This window comes from Chinchilla lanigera, unplaced genomic scaffold (genome assembly GCF_000276665.1).
Source record: "Chinchilla lanigera isolate Chin_1 unplaced genomic scaffold, ChiLan1.0 scaffold00003, whole genome shotgun sequence".
Taxonomy (NCBI): Eukaryota; Metazoa; Chordata; class Mammalia; order Rodentia; family Chinchillidae; genus Chinchilla; species Chinchilla lanigera.
The window spans coordinates 5,043,096-5,049,597 of NW_004955404.1; the positions used below are offsets into that span (position 1 = coordinate 5,043,096).

At 43.0% G+C, this 6,502-nt stretch overlaps 1 long non-coding RNA gene across 1 annotated transcript; it reads right to left on the bottom strand.

The window, feature by feature from the left end:
- Positions 1-3,168: 3,168 nt before the first annotated feature.
- LOC106149163 lies at positions 3,169-6,264 on the bottom strand. The gene is made up of 2 exons (XR_001235153.1): positions 5,960-6,264; positions 3,169-3,605 (listed from the first exon to the last, which is right to left on the bottom strand). It is a non-coding gene; the product is annotated as an uncharacterized LOC106149163 (long non-coding RNA).
- Between the last annotated feature and the right edge of the window lie 238 nt (positions 6,265-6,502).

Consider the following 6,502-nt stretch of genomic DNA (forward strand, 5'->3'; position numbering starts at 1 on the left):
AAAAGGATTTACTGACTGGGCTGACAACGGCTGCCTGTGGAGTCGGGGTAATGTGTGTTGGAATGCTGATGGTACTGGAGACCAAAGTCCCAAGACAACGTCAAGACTGGAGCTCCTCCAAAGACTTCCTTCTTCTTTCCCTTTTTTTTTTTTTTTTTTTTTTTTTTTTTTTTTGTTTTTCTCCGGTACCAGGAACTGAACTCATGACCTTGCGCTTGCCAGGCAGGCGCTTTGCCACTGAGCTAAATCCCCAGCCCCTTCTTTCCCTTTTTATTCCATCCAGCTGGGAGCTTGGCTGGTGTTGCCCACATCCGGTGCGGGTCTACCCCTTCCGTTTGCAGCCTACCTGTCAATCATCCGCAGGCAGGCCCAAAGCTGTCTGTTCCCCTGTCTCCTAGGTATTTCACAGGCTAGTCAAGGAGCCATCTCCTCCTGTGACTAGGAGAATGGGTGGGCAGAACAGCGAGGCACCATCTATCTACTGGAGCATTGGGACTAACAGCCCGGGGAGAGGAATGCTCACTTACCAGAAAAGTTTGGGTTTTCCTCTCACCATGCAAATACATCACATATTGCCTTAAGTCTATGAAAGGGTACAGGCTACAAAAACAACACTGAACACAGGTCTGTGGACTGCATGGGCCCCTGGGCTCCGAGTCTGCAGTCTCTGTTCAGAGAGCTGTGTTTCAGAGTGCGGGAAGCAGGTCTGCAGTCTGGTCCCTGCCCCTGCTGGCTGGCTGTCCTTGGAAGAGGACAATACGAGCTCTGGCCACCAGGGCTTCCTTCCTCCTTCAGATCTCCCGTCTGCACCGCTGCCCCAGGTGGCGTCGGTTTCACGAAGCTCTTCTCCACGTGCTGATGCCCAGTTTCCCCAAGTGCACGTTCAGGTCTGGGGTCACATGTGCTCTGTTTATATGTTTTGAGTCTCCCTTTCGTACAACGCTGTTGCTAACATGTTCTGAGAGCTGAACAAGAATTTATTGCTTAATGGACTCCTGATTAAGCTCTGGAGAGCACTGAGCTATTCATTCTCATCCCCTTGGATTTCATCTTCTGAGCGCCTGCACTCATCATTCTGAACTAATGGTCTCTGTATTTTTTTCCATGTTTTCAATTTCTTATGTTGTAATTAGGTTATTTTCTTCAATAACTCCAACCTGTATATCGTAACTATCTTATTTATTTATTTATTTGGACTTCTGGTTCTTTATGTGTTCAAGTATGGCACTAAAGGATATAACCAAAGATTTTTTTTTTTTTACAAAAACTAAAAAGAAAGTCTTCACTACTACTGTTTACTATTCCCATTATTTTACAAATGAATGATAATTTAAAGCTAAAAATTAGTTTTTCCTATTTTTTATTGTTAGTATATGTTTGCAGTAATAATGATTACATTCATCCTGAGGAGTTGGTACATGTATATAACACATCATAAAGCTAAAAGTTAAAAATAAGAATGACATAGTGTTGCAAGAAGATTATTCTTTTTGAAAAACATACTGTAAAAATATTGTATCTACAGACACAAACAGTCGTAAGCACCTAAGCCTTGCCACATATCATAGCATGCATACTCACTTTCTAGACTTAATACCCAGAGAAATATTGATTCAAGACTGGAGATCTACACATTTTGAAAGCCCTCCAGATGTCTGGATCATTTTTTAAGTGACAGCAAATGAAATACCAAGTCGTAAAATATCCTGTCCTACTTTTTTTAATGCCTCAAAATGGACATAATAAAATATGTTGTGAGATTCAGAGGTGAGAGAATAAACAACTCTGTAGATCTGAAATGTTGGGATTTAAGGCAAGGAATTTTAAGAAGCTTTCCTCGTAGGCATATTATTCTTATTTTCCTCTTAATTTGGGAGGTTGGAGTTATTTCTGCTTTCACTTGTTGTATATGGTGATTACAGAAAATTGTAGAAGGTCTGAACTTCTGATCAAAGAAGATGGCACTAATAAAACATAGCATTTCAGTATTGACCTCACACAGCTAGCAGAAAAGTCCAGAAATATTTCCCCTTCACGCACAAAGTTGTTTATTTACTTATTCATTCCATGATTCAATTTCACTACCGTTGTTCCCATCACTGCTTCTCTTCATCCTGAAAATATCCACGTCAGTTAGGATAAGCAAGGTTATGCTGCAATAACAAGCAATCAGCTCATTTAAACACGTTCCAGCAACAGCAGTTTACATTTGGCTCCTCTTTTATGTCTTTTTCGGGTTGATAGAATCTGCACCCTGTTGCGTCCACTCTGAGACTGGTGCTAAAATGCCCCCTTCCCGGGAAATCGCTGGGCAGAGCTAACAAACATGGTGCGTCATGGGCTGGTCTCTTGACACCCCTACTTCCAAATGACATCACTTTTTACTCACATTCCACTGCTAAAGAGAGCCCAGGGCCGAGAGGCACCTCAGTGATGGTGCAGTAAGAGGGCTTTTCAGAGAAGGTCACTGGAATATTGGGCCAGTACTGTACTATTGCAATCACCCGCAGGTCCTGGGTGCTTTGTGAGCTTTCCCCTTGTGCTGATCCATCATTCATAGAATTGCTGGCCCAAACTGTCAGGTAATCCTGAGTTGTGGCCAACTGGACAGCCAACTCTTTTTGTTGGGCATCTCCAAAAATTACTGATGGATTTTGTTGGAATTATAGATTGGTCCGCTATCTTTAGGAAGCAAATTGACAATTGCTGTTATATTCCAGATGGGCAATTCTATTTGGAGGCATAGATCCTAAAGAAATTCATGCCAATGTGCAGCAGGAAGGGAACAAAGGTATTCACTGTGGCACGATGAATGGATGGAAATACAATGCATTACCATTGTGGAATTAAAATGAATTTACAGCAATTAAGTTGTGAGAGCTAGATGTACTTTCATACAATGCAGTGGAAATGAGTACATGATAATTGCAATGCATAAGATGAGTGCGGATCCCCACGAATAGGTATCAAAATCGTACCCCTGAAGCCCACACAGCAAGATGTAGAACGACATAGTTCAGTGAAATTCTGTATATGAGCACATTTTAAGAAGCAACAATCTATAATTTGTGTGTGTATGTGTGTAACATGGTCAGGAAATTCATCCATCAAATTCCTACAGTGGCATCGCTTGAGTATAAGACAGAAAAAGAAAGGGACAGTTCTCTCCCTCAAAAATGTCTAATTTTTATTGATCAATTGACAAAGTATAAAGTATTGGCATTTCTTGATTTTAAGTGGTAGCTTTAGAAGTGCGTGTTATTTTTTGAACTTTCTTGTGGTTTTGTTCCAAGGAATAAAGCAAAACGTTACATTTGCAGCTGTTCCATATGTTTTTGTAATAGGATTTCTCCTACAATTGCCTCTTCTACCTGGAGTGCTTTTGAAGTGATGGCCGCATTTCTTCCATGATTCCAGCTGCTCATCTGGGTATCATCAGTAAACTCGCTCAGGTACATTATGCAGGATGCATCAGCCGCCTTCTCTTCTACTGCAGAAACTTGAGCTGCCACCCGTGGTCAGGCCAAGCAAGTGCTCTTCTCACTTAGCATCACCAGCATTTCATTCTCAAATTGCATGCAGTGAATGCCCGAATCCCAAGCTACCTTGACAGAGAAGTGGCATACATCAAGAGTTGTCAGATATGTTTGTCCATGGCCCAAGTGAAGACATGATTTCATTCTTTTTGGCCCATCACACTTCCAAACTTACAAATTATACCACTTGCCTCCCCTTCCCCACAAGCACAAACTCCAAGGCTCTGGAAGTAGGGCCAAGAAAACACCGCATGCCTTGGACAAAGGAAGCTTCCCTGGTCTGTTGTCATGGGTACCCTTAGGGATTCAGGGGATAAGAATGAGGGCTTATGTACCAGTAACTGCTTTAATAAAAATCCAAATCCCTCTTCTATGCTGAGGTTCATCAGTAACACCGTGCCTTTGGTAAATCTCTGAATTTTGGCTTTCAAATCTTTGACTGCACTTAGTTTTGTAGTACAAGGTAAATATGTCACCAGATGAGCCACTTTCCTTCACCTAATAGATGCCTCTTAGCAACTCATCAACCCATTATAGCCGCTTAGCAAACCATTGGCTTTGACATTACATTGAAACTCCCGCAGGTAGTAACCTAAGACTCACAGCAAGAGATGGCGGGGCAGTGGAATAGTACAAAAGCGCCTCCTGCACGAGTTGGCTAGCTATAGAGGGGTGTGAAATGTGAGCTGTTGGTGCACTCCAAATCACTTTTCCATATTTTCCCCTTCTCTAGCAACCAGCAAACCTGTCTGCATTAACCACACTTTCTACTCAACACGTGCTGCATTTTAGGGGCTTTGGAAACTCGCTGTGGATCGTGGAGGCCCTGCCCTCAGTTGCTTGGCTTCTCAAGACGATGCCATCGACTCTAGGGAACTGAGTATCGCGTTCAAGCTGGTGACTTCAGCCAAGTCTGTGCAGAGCTTCAGACTCACTGCAACGTCCCTAAGCAACGGCCCTAAGTAGCCCTGGGTGTCTGAAACCAACTGTTGCCCAGGCTCCTCCAAGTCTACAAGAGGAACCCACCTTGGTGTATCAGTGTCAGCCTCCTCTGCACAGAAAAAAAGCCAGAAGAAACAAACAGATCTCACCTCCATTCTGAATTCTCTGTGGTCCTTTTACAAACTGATTGTCTTTCTCTCCTTTTCTCCTACATTTGTACAAACATGCGATCATTGTTATACTTTCTAAAGTATGTGTCCATGTCTGTATGCTTTAGGTCTTGTCAGTCCTCTTGTCTTGACTACTTATGAAACAGAATCTTTAACCTTCCCCCGTTTCTGGTAGCCATGGTGATTTAATTAAAACCCCACACCACATGTTCTTCTTAGCATCCCCACTGGTTAGAGGCTAAAGCCTGTGGTAACTAAAATGTCATGAAAATTTTGGTAGCTTTTCACCTTTTTAAGACACCACTGTTTGCAGAAAGTCTCCCCAGATCTTCTGCTTGGGACGTTTCTGACCCCCTGTTTTTCTTTTGGTCTCCTATAATTATGCCCTTTTCTTTATTCCCCTTCAAATCCAAGCCCATAAACATTTTCTAATCTCCATGCTAAGCCCCGTGGTTCCAGCTACTTGTCCCTCATAGTAAATTGTCAGGATCCCCTGACAATGTCTCCCGCTCTCCTTTCCTGGGTACAGCATCTGTCCTTGGTTTTAGGAAGTCCTACTTCATTGTCTTTCTCTCTCCTTCAATAATTTTTTTTAAGGGCTGAGACTGAACCTGGGGCTGGGCACACACTAAGTTAGCGCTCTCCACCGAGCTGCACCCTGGCTCCTGCTGCTGAATTCTACTGTTGGGTCCCAACTGCTGGTCTCTCTAAGCAGTTCTGCAAGTCCTATTTTTTACAGTGCTTTCGGCGGTGCTGTGCTGGCTGCCTTGGTGTCCTGAACTATTAAAACGTTTACCCTGTACGGTCAGTTTGACCTAGGGGAAGGGTTAGAAGTTCTACCTTGCTAGACCCAGTGAATAAGGCGGACGAGGACACACTGTCAGGTTTTCATGGATAGAGAGTTTTGTGAATATTTTGAGTGGGTTCAGGGCATCAAGGCAGCTGTGGCAGGGCAGCTAACGGCCCTCAGGAAAGTAGGCTCCCAGAAACTGCTGCAGAAAGTGCAAAATAAGAGATAGATAATCAGAAACAGATGAAAGATTTTTTTGGGGGGAGGAATGGAAAAGGGACCAAGAATAAAAATTAAGTTGTGATATGTACATGTACTGGTTCTGCACTACAAATGTAATCACTACGATCTGCAAACATGTACTAATAAAAAAGTTTTAAAATTAAAAAAACGAAGAGGGTAAGAATGATGAAATAAGTTTTGTGAAATCAAGGGGAGAATGTTGAGTGGAATTCGTGGTACTGTGTCTTTTACAGTGATACAGTTTTTATTTTAAGCATTCACCCTGTTTTTGAGCTCACCTCAAAGGTATGCAATCATCGCACAATTCCTGGACTCCCTTGTATCAAGCACCCCACAGCGGCACAGAATTCCAGAATCCGAAATCCAACGTGGGCGGCATTCCTCTTTCATCTGACTTAATCACAGCTTACTGACAGCCAGGGAGTGTCTTCCCCACACCCCCTGTGTCTGCCCAGCCCCAGGGCTCTCTGGGATGGAGGCTTAAAGAGCCTCCTTGGAGATAATTATGATGCATGCGGTGTTTTAGTTCCGCAGACTTTTTTAAAATCTGGCTAAGTTTTCTTTACACTTTTTTTTAAAGGAACAGAGAATGTTTTCTCCCTCAGTTTCCTTGTTCATCAGTTGAAAAGCCAGCTGACGTCAGATGCGTTTTCCCAGGCTGTGGCATTGTGACATTGGCATCTACAAGATGTGCCATGTCTGTGAGGTGGAAAGGGGGGTAGATGACGTCTTTAACCTCATGGGCTCTTTTTCCTATCGTGTTCTCAATTTGTAAACAACTACACCCACAGAGCTATAAGAAGTGAGTATCTGTGTTTTGA